Source organism: Pyrus communis, chromosome 17 (assembly GCF_963583255.1).
Source record: "Pyrus communis chromosome 17, drPyrComm1.1, whole genome shotgun sequence".
In the NCBI taxonomy this organism is placed as follows: domain Eukaryota; kingdom Viridiplantae; phylum Streptophyta; class Magnoliopsida; order Rosales; family Rosaceae; genus Pyrus; species Pyrus communis.
In genome coordinates this window covers 14,321,689-14,338,351 of record NC_084819.1, presented here as the reverse complement: position 1 = coordinate 14,338,351, position 16,663 = coordinate 14,321,689, and the positions used below count along the sequence as shown (strand labels likewise).

The following is a 16,663-nucleotide window of genomic DNA, read 5'->3' as shown; positions in this document are numbered from 1 at the left end:
TTGCACTGATAAAATTCGATTACAAACCATTTCAGAAGATTCATCATCATAATCTAGATTATACTAAAATATGGTCTTAATGGTCGATATTTTCTCAACCTGATTGTATGAACGTTCATCATTGAGCATGACCACTAATTTTCAATTACCAAATTATATATTAAACTTAATTATTATTTGCAATTATATTTATTATTACTATTATAATTGTGATGAATTGTATATGTGTGAATAAAGAAAACAACAGGAATAAAAAAGGAAAATTTATATATACTAAAACTGAGTTTTAGGATGGCATTATTGATCTATAGTGTGGGGACGGATTTGCCCCCTCACTTTCTTCACAACTTTTAGCATTCTTTTAGATCTTGCAGTAAATTGCTGATTTTGCCCATGGTAGACGCGTGTTGGTAAGGGAAGGAGGCTGAATTTACGCATTTTAGTCATCTGGGAAAAGAAGAAAGGTGGAAAACCAGAGCTCTTCCATTTGCTTCCATAGATTTCTCGAGCTTTCTCTCAAGCCTGGAACCCTCATCATTGGAGCTCCTGCTTCCAGTTCTTTTCCGTTTTTCTTTTCCTTTGATTTCTCTCTCTCACTCTCTGTCATGATTCTCACCTTCTTCAAATTTTCAGTTTAATTCGAAGAAAATGTTACCCAGAAAAGCTAGGGTTTCCTGGTGAGTTTTATCTCGATAGTATACTTTGTTTTGAACGTTTGATTTGAGTTGTTTGAATGTTTTATTTTACTTGAATTAGAGTCTTTGTGTTTCCCTTTGCTGATCGTTGTTTCTTTCGAGCGAAGGCTAGGTGGATTTTGGGAAAACAATTTGTTGTGTTTGTCTTTTTTTTTTTTTCTTTTTTTTTTCCTCCACCTGGGATTTTCAATTTCTGTCCGAAATTTTGGTTGATTTCCAGCCCAATTTGGGGGTACTTGCCTACTCCTTAATTAATTTTTTATTAATTTCACTTTAAGCACTAATTATTACAATTCTTCCATTTTTGCTGGTGAAGGTGCAAAGAATGGTGTGTACTATGAAGGAAGCTTGCCTTGTATTAGAAGTATGTTGATGTCTTGGGCTCCCATAGAAATCTCTGATATCGCTCCTGATAGGTATTTGTTGTACACTTTTTTCTCCTTTCATTTTTTAAAATGTATACACGAAAACTTTGGGATGTCAATGATAATGTGTCTATAGAATTGCACCAACACAATGTACCACTATGTTATTTCGATGCATTTTCTACAAATTTAGGATTTAGATAGAGTAATGATTGAGATAAGGGTACGATGTGGCTGATATGAACTCAATCCAATTCTTAGCTTCTTAACGTGGATGTTGAATGCATGCATCTTTTTAATTTTATATGCAAACAAAATCAAACCTTCTATTTGCGTTTGTTTTTTTATTTTTTTTATTTTTTCTTGCTTGCTTCTGTTTTCAAATTTATTTTAATATAATTTTTGTTTTGGGGTTGATTACATGCTTAGAGTTTAGTAGATTTGGATTGAATTTTGGTTGAACAGATTGTGCAGTTGCGAATCTTGATATGATGGATAGGATTGTATAAAGAATTCATGGATTTATCTCATCTAAAATTATTTATATTTTTAAGATTTTAAATTGTTTTATGATGCCAAATTTGGTAGAAAGAAAACGCCGAAGCCACAACAAAACGGGCAATCTACTGATGGAGCTGTGAGTCATGGGAGTAGTAATTCCTGCGTGACAACAAATGGGAATATGTGAAGAGAAAACTGACTTGGTCATCTATGAGCAATTTCAAAACCAGATTGTGGATTTGATCGTATCATATGGTGCAGTGCATTTGACTCATTGCACAGACTTTGTAGAGTTGGATTCATTTGACTCATTGCGGTCCTCTCAAATCCTTCGTACTTTATTTCGCAAAATATTCACGAAATTGGCCTCCAAAGTTTTATTCTTTGTTCTAAAATCCTACGTTCCTTATTTTTGGTTTTGGGGAGGTTGTGTATTTGTGTAAAGCTGGATTTGCAGGTACAAGTTCTACTCTGTACAATAGTTATGAACTACAGTTTGTGTTTGGATGGTTGTGATTCATGTTACACGTTCTTGGTTTATATGTTTAGTCTAACAAGAAAAGTGAAGGGAAAAATTGAGATTTAAGTGGGATTTTAGGTGACTAGCATGCATATTCAATTCAAAATTAACATACATAAGCAACGGAAGCATATTATCAAAGCTATAGTCATGCAAATCCCCTTCAAGAAGCATAGATTCATATTGCTTGCATCTAAGAAACTTATTGAAAAACAAGTTTAAGGAGAAATGTGTTTTACCTTTGGACCTTGACTTGAGTCCAATAAGTGACCACCTCCAAGACCTCTCCTCTTGGAAGTTCTTAAGCCTAGCCTCCCTCCTTGCTTCCTCCACCTTGATAGGTTTGGAACTCCTTTGATTCTCCTATAGTCTCCAAGGTAGAAGACCTCTAAAGATCCACACCCACTAGTGTAGTGAGATGGATGTTGGAATAACCAAAAGGAGAATATATGATTAGCTATTTTCTCCTCTTGGTGGCCAGCTATGTGTCTGTAGAGAGAGAGAGAGAGAGACTTGTTTTTCTCTTGTTGAAAAGAACACACAAAAGCCCTAATGAAACTTTCTCATTAAACTCCTTTTATAAAGGTAAAAGAAGTAAGTCAACTAATTGACTATTTCTCTCTCTCTCTTCTTTCCTCATCTTTGGCTGGCCATTTAGTGTTGGTTTGGACTTTAGGTTTTTATCATTTCAAGTCATCCTATGCTTGAATAAAGGACCCAATGGATTTCGGCCCAATGAGCCCGAATGAACCCTAAACTTTCTTTAAGCCCGAAACAATCTTTCATCGCTTATATGGTTTATTTAGACTTCCTAATTAATCATAACACTTAATTAATCCAATTAATTAATTCCATCATCCTTTAGTTGTCTCACCATAAGAGTGTATTGGTGTACAATCGTTTTAGGTTCTAATTAGCGAGGCAGTGAAATGATTGATACCAATCCAATTGATTAGTATTTATCCAATCACTTAGTGAATTAAAACTTACTTTTAATTCTCCTTCTTCTTTGATGACTACTTATTCAATCATCAAGAAGGACCCACAAGCCATGAGTGACATCTAACCATATATCATGGCTACCCAAGCTAATGTAGAATTTGGTCAGAGAACCTATTCAGTTGGAATTACAATGTAATTCGATCATTCTCTAAATCAATACTCTTAATCACATTACTAGGGTACAGATACTTTATGTGAAACCCTTAACGTGATTAAACTATGTCATATGATTCAATTGAGTCGTATAGGAATGCCTTCCATCATTACGCTCGATACTTCGACCGAAGATTCCCGAATTATATCTTAGAGTATTCTTTCTCTCGTACTGAGGATTAAAGATTCCTTGTTGATCATTCACATGCCTCTGAGAATAAATCACTGACCTCAACAATGCATCAAAGATGAGATGCGGTCACGTCTCATTATCAAATAATCAGCAACGTATCCCCAAGACAACTATGATGTCTCAGGTCAAAGGATTATTTACATTATTCCAACCAGTTGAGTTACTTGCTTGACATGTGAGTAGACCTCCATGCATGTACTCTCGTTTAATTGTGTTCAGTGAACTCATTCATTTAATGAGCACCTACATACTTGTCTTAGTGTCACTACACGAATGGCTTGAGATTTTCCATCCTTCACATTTGAATGGGACATAGTATGTACTGGTCTATGTATTGTTAGTGTCCCTCTGACAATCCTATGACCAGGAACCTTTTAGACATTATGGTTATGTGAAGAAGGTCTCTGCAGTCTAACATCATTAGATTACTTCTTCCATCGATCCATTGTCCATGGATTCACTATTTTGGACGTATATCGTTTATTGAGATAGTCTTAATGAGTGACTTTGCCCTTTGCTGTATTAGAGTTATCTATACATACAGACATTGTCCTGAAAGGTTTCTTCCAAAGATTGACTTTCAGGGCATATCTCCAACAAAAAGACACCCCCAAATCAAACTCTATGGTAAATATCAATTTCTTTTCTATGATGTTTAAACTTGGGTTATTTCTTCTTCCGCCAAGCTGTTTCTGTACCAACACCGGCTCACCATGTACCGCGCTGTCCACCACAATCCTCTTTGCTTTATCTCCGGCGTTCAAGCCATTTAGGGTAAGCAATTTCATATTTATAAAACGAATGAGGGATTACGATGTAGAGCTTTTGAATTAGGGTTCAAATTATGGATTTACAAATTGGGGATTTGGAGATTAATTTTTTATTAGGGTTTTAATTTTGAGAAATGAGTAGGGTAGTAGGGGATTAATTTGATTGCATCAGAATTTGTGATTTGGGATTGTTGATGTGTTCTTTTTTGGGGCTTTTAGATCCAGGTCCAAAAACATTAATGTATTTATTTGGGAGTTGGGATTTGGGATTGTTGATGTGATTTGGGATTGTTGATGTGTATTAATGCATCAGAATTTGTGATTTGGGATTGTTGATGTGATTTGGGATTGTTGATGGTTTTTAGGAGTGAGTTCAATTACCTAATTATATGTATTTATTTTTTTAATGCTCATTTTATATTTTCTAAAAATATTAAAAATCAATTAAAATCTTCTAATATTATTAATTTTCAACCCCAAAAAATATAATTAATATCTTATAACAAAAAAAATAATATATTGACATAAATCTATCTGCAAATCATTCTACCCTAACTCAAGTAACAAATATATGAATGTATATCATACCTATAAGTAAGATATGAAACTTAACTAAAAGGTAGAAAAAACATAATATATCTACAAGCAAGACACATCAATCTTATTTGATTATAAAAAAAAAATGTTATATAGGTAGATAAATATAATTAACCTGTGATATAGATTGATTATAAAAATTAAAAATAAAATCTATAAATGAGGTTTAAAACGGGATAAAGAACAAGAAAGAACAAAAAAATAAATAATCAAAGAGATCATTAGGAAGCAACCCAGCCACTAAATCCATGTGTGCTGCCAACGATGGTGGAAGGACTAAGAAAGATAAGCAAGAGTTATACTCTGCAATCACTAAAGTTGAGGAGTTTGGGGAGCACACGATATTAGGGACAGGAGAACTCTACTTGGATTCAATAATGAAGGACCTAAGAGAACTTTATTTGGAATTAGAAGTCAAGGTAATTGTTTGTTCCCAATCCTCATCCTCTGTTCACGTTTTTTCTTTTTAAAGTAACTTTTCCACCCCTTAAGAACGTAAAATTTTATTTTCTTCTTTTCTTGATGGATATGCTTTTGTTTGTAGGTTGATCCTGTTGTTTCATTTTGTGAAACAATGGTAGTCTTTGTCAATGAAATGTTTTGCTGAAACACCCAATAAGAAGAATAAAAGAACTATGGTAAGAAGCAACCTACTACAACAACAACAACAAAGTCTTTTCCTACTAAGTGGGGTCGACTATACGAATCCTAGAATGCCATTGGGCTCGGTTCTGTATCATATCTTCCGTTAGATCTAAGTACTCTAAGTCTTTTCTTAAAGTCTCTTCCAAAGTCTTCCTAGGTCTTTCTCTACCCCTTCGGCCTTAGACCTCTGTTCTGTAGTCGTATCTTCGAACCGGAGCGTTAGTAGGCCGGTAAGAAGCAACCTAATTTCAGAAATTTTATGTGATTCAGTTTTTATATTATAATCTCCTAAAAACCTTTTGTAGATTGCCGAGCCATTGGAGAGAGGACTTGCTGAGGACATTGAGAATGTATATAAGCTACGGTGTTCGTTTCTACAATGCAGGTTGAGTATGATTTTTGAGATTATTTATTCATTGTCAAGAACCTTCTTAATGTATGTTGTATTAGCTATTGACAATAATCTTAACCTTATTTGTGCTTGAATTTGACAGATTATTTCCTTGGCACAAGAACATGAATTAACCCCAGACATCCTCAAAACTACAGGCAAGAAAGTTTGTTTCATATCATATTTTCTATTTTCATAAAATATGGAAGAATCCAACATATACATTACTTAAGATTAAAGTTGGGTCTTCTTTCTATTTTTCATTTGAGTTTCTTGGTGGCTCAATTTTAGGCGGGGGTTCACTGGACTCAGTTTGATTGCCTATCCCTGAGTATTCATGTCATATTTTATTCTTCTTCTTTCTTCTTAAAGATGACTTTTGAGTCCTATGATTTTCAGGTACTCAATCTTCAATCATGCGTAGTAGCACCAAACACCACCTATTTGATAAAAGGTACGGGAGAAACATGCACGCCCACACACACTGACACAGCGTCTAGTTTTTTTGTTTTGTGTTTTTATGTGTTTACAGTAGTTTCTTAATCGTAAAATACTTGTAGAAATAGCTTACAAAAATAGGAGTTGTCTTTATATGATTTCTAATGAGATCATAAAATAAAGAGATTGGAAGGAATCAATTGGAATAGTTTAAATGGACTTCTCTGGATAATGAAATTTGGAAAGATAGAGTAGAAATTAGGATGGTAAAGTCTGATAAAGCCATCATAATGAAAAAAGACGTTAAAGTAGTTATTCTTCTTCTCTCATTTTACAATTTTCCGAATGTGATGGGTTTGGTCTTGGATGCATATTGCATTGCAACTATATTGTCAAATGGTTGTAACATAAAGCAGAAGAACCAATAAACTGAACATTTTACTAAGATCATTTCATTAAGCAATTATCCCTCGAAATTTGGGGGTTTCTTAAGATAACAATGTTATCAAAATCCTTTTTTTTTTTTTTCTAACTTTATGATTTTGGGGTAGAAATCAACTCTTTCTCTCATGTTACTGCGGTCTTTTTATTATTAAATTTTGGTGAAAACATTGTTTAGCATAAATCTTATCACAATACAAAATAACAGAGAGATAATTTTGGTGATATTGCATCTCTGTTTGTTTTTTAACCACGTTTATGCATACTGTTCATTCCAAGCATGTCAATGTGATAGCTAAAGGATTCAATTTGTAGAACATGCTTAAAAAATTATAGCTTTAACTAATCACTCATCTTTTATCTCTTTCCCTCTCTCATTTTTGCAGTAACTCACGACGTATTTCGTTTGCTTTTGCTGCTGTTGGTCTGCAGGTAAATTTTCACTTTCCATATAAAGTTTGCTTTTTTCTATTCCTGGCAAAATCATTTGACACTATATTTTCTTTGAAGTTGGTATGTGAGTGCATTTTCAACTGATCTTTTTGTTGAACTCTAAACGGAGTTCCAACTTTGATCACAACATTATTTGAAATTTTTCCTCTATCCTACGTCGTTTTCCACTGATTTCAACTTCCAATTTCTCCACATTAAATGTTCATGGTTTAAAGGCATTGTTCCAATATTAAACTATTTTATTTTATTTAACAAAATTGCACAGTATACTTCTTTCAGTAGAATATAATTTTGCACCTGAGATCAAATATGATACCATTCATTCAAATGCACACAACTGACTAATTCTACAAATATGTGTTATCAAATGGTTTGCATGATAGCTATGATTCTAATGTGACTTATAGGTTGTCAGATACATGTAGAATATTGCAATTCGAATAAGAAATTGTATTTGATTAAAAAAAAGAATTTAGATACTAGTCTGAAAATATCTATATTTCACACTTTATGACTACTGCTTCTATATTCTATGGTCTAAAATGTACTTGCTTGCTAGGTTAGTCGGTATGACTAGGCACTAAATTGTTTTTCTGTTCTTGGGTGCAGGGAAAACGGAGGAAGAGAGAATAAAATTCTGGATTTATCGGGAACTTTGTAGATATTCCATGCATTTTTGCAACTGGAATGATTTGGTAAGTACTTAACCTTTTAATCAAAGCCTACATATGCCAAGGTTTTGTAATTAGCATCAAATAAGATAGCTTCTTTTTTCTTTTAATGGCTCTATTAGTTGTGCAGATATAAACAATAGTGTGTTTGAAATAACTTTTGCAGTATGGTTATATATATCGTGGCACATATGGAGGTGCTGTTGCTAAAATAATCATGCTAAAGGTCATGATTTCACAATTAAAGTAGGTGTTCCTTTTTTCTCATTGATATTACATTTGAGTCTGGCATCTCTCTAAGAACCAGTATGGCGTACTCATTCATTTACACACTCATCTTATTCATTCTATTTCTTTTAGCAACTTATCCAAATTTTGGAAACCATTTTGCCAATGTTGAATATTTACGAGAGCGAGCTATTGTTACGTCAAAAAATAATATTGTAACGGAAATAAATGATTATGCAATAAATTTGTTATATGGTCAAATTAAGTTCAGATTCTTTATGCCCATCTTCTGGAAATTTTGAGAATTTTTAATATAATGTATTCTACTGAATTCCTCAACACGCTTGATTTTAATGGCTTACCTTCATGTAAGTTGATTTTAATGATAAGAATGCCCATTAGGCTGCTTCGAAATTTAAATCAATCTATTGACTTTACGCTATTGTCATATGTAAATAATACACTTATTCTCTTTACATTATAAATCGGATGTCATGGATCTCATATACAATATAAATTCAGTCTCTTGATTCACAGTTTCAATGAAGCCAATAAACCTGCATTCACAACGGAAACCATCTTCCAGTCAACAACTTTTATGATCTTTTTTTAATGTAAATAGAACAATAGTTTGTCATCCTTTTTGCATGTAAATAGGATAATGTTTCATAATCTTTTGTCTGTAAATATTACTATCGATCCAAAACCACAAAAACTACCCAGGTAGAATGTGTCAATGTAATCTTTTTTGCATGTAGGTAGGACAAAGTTCTAATATCTTTTGAGCAAGTATTACTATCAATCCAAGGCAACATGAACTACCTATGTGGACTGTGTGGATCAAATTTTTTTGTACATAACAATTCATCTAACATTTTCAATGTAAATAGTGTTAATCTTTGTGACACAATCTCTTATATCTTTCAACATAATTTTTCATACATATTTCAATCCCGCAGCAATGCGCGGGTACCAATTTCTAGTAAAACCTAAATCACACTCGGCCACGGCTAAAAGACGTGAGCTCGTGCCGAGCCGCTGAGCTGTTTAGGCCCCGGCTTGAAGCCATGAGTCGCACCGAGAAGCCACGGAACCGATCTCCCAGAGTCTTCCCAAACCTCACTGGGCTGCCGTCTGGCAGAGCCGAATGACGATCACCGCTGACGACTTACAGTCGTCTTTCTTCAATGAACCTAGTCGTCTCTGACGACAACCAACGAGTTTCCAGTTGGAATCTAGTCGGATTCGTCGAGATAGTTTCTAGACCTCCCTCGACGTAGAGATCTTTCTCCGTCAAAGATTTGTGGGTTCTAATTAACCTATGCTCACCTCGACCTCCGTTTGGTCTGAGATTTTCGACGAGTAAAAAGTGCAGTATTAGTATATTAAGATTAAGAAAACAAGAAACTTTTCCTGTGTTGACTAATAAAAAGATCAACTTTGTATAACATCCAAGGGAAATATCACCTCATTAATATCAGATTGCTTGTCAACTTCGATGAAAATAAAACACACGATGTGCTCAACTACAAACGCAGAAACAATCTGGCTTAAAGGTTATGTGCTTTCCCTGGGTCATTATGGCTACATGTTCTGTTTCAAATTCTTCTTCAATAAAATCTGCAATCAATAATCTGCACTGTTGCTCGCGCAAAAAGTTCATACGGAGAGGGAGGGGGAGGGGGAGAGAGACAAGTAGGGGAAGAATACGGAAGGCTATCATGCGTGAAAATTTTTCTTCAGTCGAGATTATTATTTTGTTAGGGTGTAACATGAATAATATAAACTTATTGGTAAGTCCATCATCAGATTAATTCAAAGATTTAAATGAAAGAGGACCTTAAGTGAGCATTACTGTAACATGAATTTATTGATTTTGTGCTGTTGTACTTCACACGTTGGACAACATGTTCTAATATCATGAAGAAAGTTAAAGTTTCACCACAAAATCAATTGATAATATAAAAAGTAATTTAACTTACTTATAAGCACATTTGATTTATGCGATTTATTCTCAACACAAACTCGTATAACCCAAACATGTAGCTAATTATTTCATTCAAAGTCGTTGAACGCGTTATGGAGTAGTCTCTAGCTAGGCCTAGGCTATGATATATGGAATGATATTATTGGCTCGTTAGTTAGTGGTAGCAACTAGCAAGAAGGGCAGAAGACCAATCGCTTTCCCTTGAGATAATTGGCTCGATCATGAAACAAAGTCATCAGTCATGCATGCATGATTGTTTAACGTTATCCGTGTCCTTGTCTTCTTTGATTAGCTGATATAATGCTAAAACAGAAAATTTAGGAAAAAAACAATAAAACCTTGTCCAAAGGATTCCTGGAGAATTTTCTTTGTAATGTTAGAGAAAAGTTAACGGGACTCTCTTAAAGTGATATTCTTTATAGATTCTTTGTCATCTTACTTTATGTACTAACATTATAAAATATTATTAAAAAACATGAAGTAATACAGAATTCATGAAGTATTTTACTTATTCAACAAAACAAAATCTTGCAAGAAAGAATACTCCAGTGACTGAACAGAATTATTATTATTATTATTATTTATTTATTTATTTTTTTGTAAATTAGGGCAAGCCATATGATTCTTCTTGCACAGCTGCATGCACCCACAAAAAAATCTCGGCAATTATGAATCAAATTACGATTTCCAAAGCCATATCCTTAAACTAGACATCTAAGAAGATAATAAATCATTACCCAAAACATGTATGGAATTACGGAAAGATTTTCCCAAATAAGATAATAACCGAAGAGGAAAGCCGGGGCTTCATAAGTGTTCATGCTGCCAGTTTTGGTCAATATCTCCAGTGACTGTCATGTACGTGTGATCTGTCGTCATATATCAAGTAAGTTTCAAGGAACAGTGTCATCATACAACATCAAATATCAATGGAACTTTATATGTCACTATATATCCAAATTTAAAACTAGTTACAGACTTACAGTTGAAAGTAAAATGATTAATATCACCTCTGAGCCTATACCAAATATTAAGTAGTATCGTACAAGAAACGCATAGATACGATTGTCTAATAACATGTGTTTTTAAGGCATTTATCACAAAAATATAAAACCAATTGAAAAACTATCACTATAAAACAACCATATTGAATTTGAAGTCTCTCTTGTATAATAAATTCTTTTAGCTATTATCGTTCATCCCGACTGTAAATTCTTTTGTGTTCATCTCTATTACGTCTGGACCATTAGTTTTGCTAATAGCCATCATGCAACATCAATTTTTGTAACTATAGTGTAGAATACTTCATGCATGGAATTGAGTGGTCAGTACACATTTGGCTATGCATCATTTAATAATCAAAATAATCGGGAGAGAATTAATTTCGATGGCTTCAATATTATTGTAATTGTAACCCAACACTTTCTTCCCTTGCTGACATGTGCCTAGTGAGATACAGGTGCTTGCCTAGATCCTGCATATACCGTGGGGCCGCCCAGCAATTAGAGAGCTAATCAAGGTTGAACGTAAAGTTCGATGAACATGGGAACGGTCCCTACGTTTGAAAATCAAAGTGCTAGTTAGATAAAAGGTAAATATTAGAGAGTTTAAATTTTAAAAAGTAATATTGGAAAATTAAATTTTGTAAATTAAAAGATATAGTTGTTAATGATTAGATTATTACTTAAGTATTTATTAACGTGGTTATTTCCTATTGATAACACATCATTTGAATTTAGAAATTTAATTTTAAAATTTAGTTTCCCTAGCATTACCCTAACTGAAAATATATACGATTAGAAAAACTTCACTAAGACTGGTTTATTAGGTTAGCTCTTTTTTGGTCAAGGGAGTGATTTGTTAAACACCAAACACACACTTACAAACAAACAAAGGTCCAACTTACACATATAAACAAACAAAAAAAGGCCTAAAAACAAAGGAAAAAAAAAAAACAGAAACAGAAAGTGAGACCAAAAACAACAAAACTTTTGAGAAGCATCCACTACTTTCTCCATTGCCACTCCGAGGAGCATCCAGCCATCCTATTCTCCAACCACCGCCGATCGTCTCCTCTTTAGACACCTCCTGTGCACAGCATAAGCAAGAGATAGTTGGCACCCAAGCAAAATAATCCAACCACATGTGTGAAGCTCAGGGAAATCCCCGAACGACACTGTCGAAAATGGCAGACACCAAGGAGAATGTGGTAGTGTTGGAAACACCCGAGCTGGTGAAAGCGCCGGAACTCTACACACAAACTCGACAGAGAACATGGCTGAAGATCGGAGCAAAGAAGAGATGGGAAGAGGAATACCCACATGGGTTGAGGAATTGGACAGGCCGGATTGAAAAATTAGGAGAATCAATAGTAGATGGAAGGAGAAGAAAAGGATAAGAAGGAAAAGATGACACATCAACCAACCCCATATGAAGCTAGGGCTGGTGTATGGGTTAAAATTTTATCTCTTTTTTTTCTTTTTTTTTTTTTTTTTTTTTTTTGAGAAAGAACTACATTAATTCTAAAGAACTGCTAAAGAGACTATCAAAAGTGAGACTCTCCATAAACTTTCTGTTACCTCATATTTTTAGCGCAATATTTTATAATGTTAGCATGAGAATTAACACTAAACTGTGAGGTAACAAAGAGTTCATGGAAAGTCTTACTTTTAGAGAGTTTCTTTAGCATCTCTTAATTAAAAGAAAAATCTCGAGGTACACCCAAGGCGTAGGCAGTAAAAAACAAATGCATGTTTTGCTTCACTAGGAAGCACATTATCCTAAGTGCACATACTACTAACATTGTGACCTATATAAGTGATATCATCAACTATAAAGTTTGCTTCACGAAATACATGCTACTAAACAACGAAGTCAAAAAAAGTAGTCAGCCATTTGATATCTTGTATAATCATTCTGAATCTCCATGGTGATGCACATCTTCCTTTAATAGAGTTAATGACAATCTTCGAGTCTCCTTGTACTACGATATTTTGAAGATTTTTCTACTTGCAAAGAGAAAGGCATTATGCAAAGCCAAAGCCTCTGCCAATGTAATAGCCTATGAAGCATGGATACGGATACAGATACGACGATACAATATGACATGACATGACGATACGGAAAATTTCTAAAAAGTAAGATACGATACGCTATGGATACGGAAAATAAAAATGTATATAGTAACAAAAATATAAATTTTAAAACATAATTCATCATCCAAATTCAAGTACATTTGAGTTGTTAGATAAGAAAAGTTTGAAATCTAATCCTCTTTATACAATAGAAGAAGTGTGAGAGTTGTATTCATGGTTTTAATTAGAGAGAAGCTCTTTGTATTAATCAACTTTCAATTATAGATGTCTCCTATTAATTTTCTCCTTCTCATTACTTTTTTTGAAAGTGTAAATGTATCTTAAAAGCCGGATACACGTATCTTAAATGTAGGATACACGTATCCCTCATGTCAAATTCATGTCCATCAACCAGAATATGTGTCAGATGAGTATCAGGCAAATATCGTATCCGATAAGAATCAAATACGAGATACGGAACTAAACAGAAGTATCCATGCTTCATAGGTAATAGCGTTTAGGCCAAGCTTACTAGTTTCAGCGACAATAAGTTAAACGAGAGATGATTTCTAATGATGAAACCAACTACAGCCGAACCACCCACCACAGACCCATCAAAATAATTTTGTAGAGGCCTTCCCTAGAAGCCTGACATCTAAGAGCACTTCCACCAGGGGTGAGATAGACCGGCACACAGCCAAAAAAATGGCCTGGCACCTAAAGAAGTCTCTCCAGCCCACTGGATTGCCTGGCACCCAGTCTATGCTGGTCTCCAGGCCAGCCCAAAATTGACAGACCTTAGGACCAGCTCGTATAACGCCATGTTGACGTCAGGGATAGAATCGACGACTTGGATCTACGGATACGATGTAGCCATGAAGTGTAAGTCCACCGCAGAGAGAGAAAGTGTTCGAACCCAGAGAGGGATTCGAATCGCTGAGAGAGATTTAGCAGAACCGAAACCCTTGGACCTGCAAAAGCGAACAAAGGGAGAGAGATCCGAGGAGAGCTAATGTCACATCCTGCCCTAGGCCCCACTCTACCGTAGGACGATATCGTCCGCTTTGGGCCTCGACCACTCCCTCACGGTTTTGTTTCTGGGAATAGGACATCAGGATGGGGGCGTGTCAGCTTAAGCTCTCGGCTTCAATGGTAGGACCTGGCACCATGCACCGATGCCGCATGCAAGGCCATGGTTGGGTTCCTTAAGCTCCAGGGATTACAAAAATAATATTTTGTGTTTGATTTGTTGAAGGTTTTGAAGAGGAAGGAGAAGGAGAGCTCATGAGAGTGAGCTGGAAAAGTGAGAGAGAGAGAGAGAAAAGAGAGTGAATCGGTCAAATGATTAGGTAAGGAAATAGGTTTTTAAAACTTATTAAAATTATTATTTTAAATGTCCAATTGGAGATTCATTTTATTTAATCATATTTTAATAAAATGGACTAGGCTATTTTTTGTTAGGGTGGAGATGTATTTGGCCTATTACTGTTTATTGGGGTCTATCACTGTTCACTAAGTGAATAAATGGGCTGGGTGCTGATGCAAAGTCTTTAAAAGTGGAATTGCTCTAATAGCAGCATTATCCTTTTTGCTAAAAATCCTTGATCTTTACTTGTGCCTGTAAGAAGTCCATCCCAAGGAGTTAAATTACAGGGAGGAATTTTATGTTTTTGTGAAATGTGCTTTATGAATAACACATTGGATTTTTTTTTTTCTAATTTTTTTTAGTCTTTTAATGTAGTCGATTTTCAAACACTCATTAGTTTTTACTTGAGTTTTTCATGACTTCATTTTCACATGCTCATTTTAGCCTTCTATGCATTTTTTTTATGATTTCTAATTATAATATTAACAAAAACAACAAATATAATTAAATATAAGTGTATCCGTTGTTGTGGACTTTTTTTACCAATATATTCAGGTGCCATGTGTATACTGAAGAAAATGCCACATCAACAAGATTTGTTAGAAACAGTTATTAGTGTAAGTGTGGTGGTGCTATAAATTTAACTTCGTATTCGTTGTGTAATGACGAAAACTATCGATTCATTTCTTTATTTAGAGCTAAGATTTCTCTCTGGCTTCCTTTCCTTCTTCTGCTTTTTTGTTATCACAAAGCTTCAAAATGTAAGGCTGTAACTACTTTTGTGGAGTGGAATTTCATAGAAATTCCCCCCAAAATTTGCTGATCTTGGTATTAATCAAGAATTTCATATATAACTAGAACGACTTTGACAAGTGAAAAAAAAAAATAGAGTGTGTATCATTTCCTTCTCGCATATACAATTGGAGCAAACAAAATTTTTTTATTGACCAACAAGAAAAAGAAGAAAACAAGGTTACTAATTCATTACTGAGTTTTTTTTTTTTTATGCTTATATATATTATCGAGTAGCTTTCCTTTTTTCTACGATGACAGTACAGTGCATGGTGATGATTTCGCCTTCCAGGCAATCGCTGGCGCCATTCTCAGTTCTTCCCTTTTTTTTATCCGAGGATCTTAACGAAACATTTTTTTATACTGTTTATTTTTAACGTTAAGAATATTTTGAACTTAAAAAGTCACTCCTGGTACTATTTATTTATACATTTATTTTGTCATTTTGATTCAAACTCATAGTTTTCAAATCCTTTTTATTAGTTTTCTTTCTTTTTTTTTTTCCAAACAAATCAAAGTAATTAACAAAGGGGAATATACAATTTTACCCAAGATAATGTGGATGGAAGAAAAAGATATTGAGAAGCAAAATGACGATGGAAAGAGGAGCGGAAGGAAGGATAGAATGAGGTGTGAAGATGTGAAAGTAAAAAAGTTTCACATTGATGAAATGGGAAATCTTGCAAATGCATATAAGAGGTTGAACTACTCTTTATATTGCCAATTGGTTTTATGGTAGAACATCAACTTTGTTCATAGTACCAGAGCAGGCCCACGTGTGAAACCCAAGCCACACGTGCTCCTCATCACCCAATTTGTGTTATCTACGTGTTTAGTTTGAAAATTAGTCACACGTGAGGGGGCATGTGAGGACGTGAAGGTAAAAAGAGTCTCACATATTGGTAAAATGAGAAACATTGCAATGATTTATAAGAGGTTGAGCTACTTCTCATATTGTCAATTGATTTTATAGTAAAACCTCAATTTTTTTTCATAAGGAACACCGATAACTAGGGTTTGGTTGATATCTTACTTTGAAAATAAACTGATATTTTTGTGTGATTGTCTAGTCAACTGCCACAAGATTCTTTTTAATTAACATTTTTATCCACCACACTTGCCACGTAAAATAACATGAAATTACGATATATTTAGATAATAAAAATAGCATTATTATTTACGAAAAATAAAATGTAAACTTGGAGAGTGAGACTAGGAAAATAAATTAATAAATGCTAATGTACTAGTAGGGTTAACATTATGACATTATTAACTAGGCATTGTGCATTACGCGAGAGTGGGTAAGTATATAAGGATAATAAGACAAAAAGAAGAGTGTGAGAGGAGGGGATGGTAATAGAATGAGAGAAATAAAGCACTG

General features: G+C 34.3%; 1 long non-coding RNA gene across 2 annotated transcripts; it reads left to right on the top strand.

Moving 5' to 3' along the window:
* Nucleotides 1-537: 537 nt before the first annotated feature.
* On the top strand, nt 538-5,991 carry LOC137721792 (uncharacterized). 2 transcript variants are annotated; one of them, XR_011066721.1, is made up of 4 exons: nt 538-677; nt 1,012-1,111; nt 5,747-5,826; nt 5,936-5,991. It is a non-coding gene; the product is annotated as an uncharacterized lncRNA (long non-coding RNA). The 2 variants fall into 2 exon arrangements; XR_011066720.1 differs by lacking the exon at nt 5,936-5,991 and having other exon boundaries at nt 5,747-5,875.
* Nucleotides 5,992-16,663: the final 10,672 nt, after the last annotated feature.